The sequence below is a fragment of the Tupaia chinensis genome, unplaced genomic scaffold (genome assembly GCF_000334495.1).
Source record: "Tupaia chinensis unplaced genomic scaffold, TupChi_1.0 Scaffold000671_1, whole genome shotgun sequence".
NCBI classification, from domain to species: Eukaryota; Metazoa; Chordata; class Mammalia; order Scandentia; family Tupaiidae; genus Tupaia; species Tupaia belangeri.
Genome location: NW_006160193.1, coordinates 3,535,886 through 3,536,400, shown reverse-complemented (window position 1 = coordinate 3,536,400; position 515 = coordinate 3,535,886).

Sequence of the window (515 nt, the reverse complement as noted above, 5' to 3'; positions counted from 1 at the left end):
GGGCGCGGGCAGCCGCGGGGAAGAGGCGGGCCCTACCCCCAGGGCCTGGAGTTGGGGGACCTCGCCTACCCAGGAGGTGGCCTCTATTCGAAGACATCCCCGCGGAACTGAAGGAAGAGGGGCGAGGCACAGCCTCTGTTCCTGCTGTCCAGGCCCTTCCTCCTGCCCCAGCCTTTCCAGATTCAACGGCCTCCCTGGAGTCTCGGGAGCCGGAGCCGCGCGCCCAGCGTGTTTCCCATTTCCGCAGGGAAGCCCGTCAGTCCCAGAGGCACAGGAGCCCTAGAACCGGAGGCCTGGGCCCCTGGTTCCAGCCCCACCCCAAACTGGACCAGTGGAGGGACAAAATAGAGTTATTTAAAAATGGAGGTTCCGGGTACCGGGCAGGGGTGTTGCTGCAGGACTCGCGGGAAGAAGTAAAACCTAGGCCTGGGTGGGAGGGAGCATGGGGCTGCTTCCAAAGTCCACCCTCCACCCACCAGCTCTCTCCTAGTTTCCCTCCCAGGCAGCAAAAACCC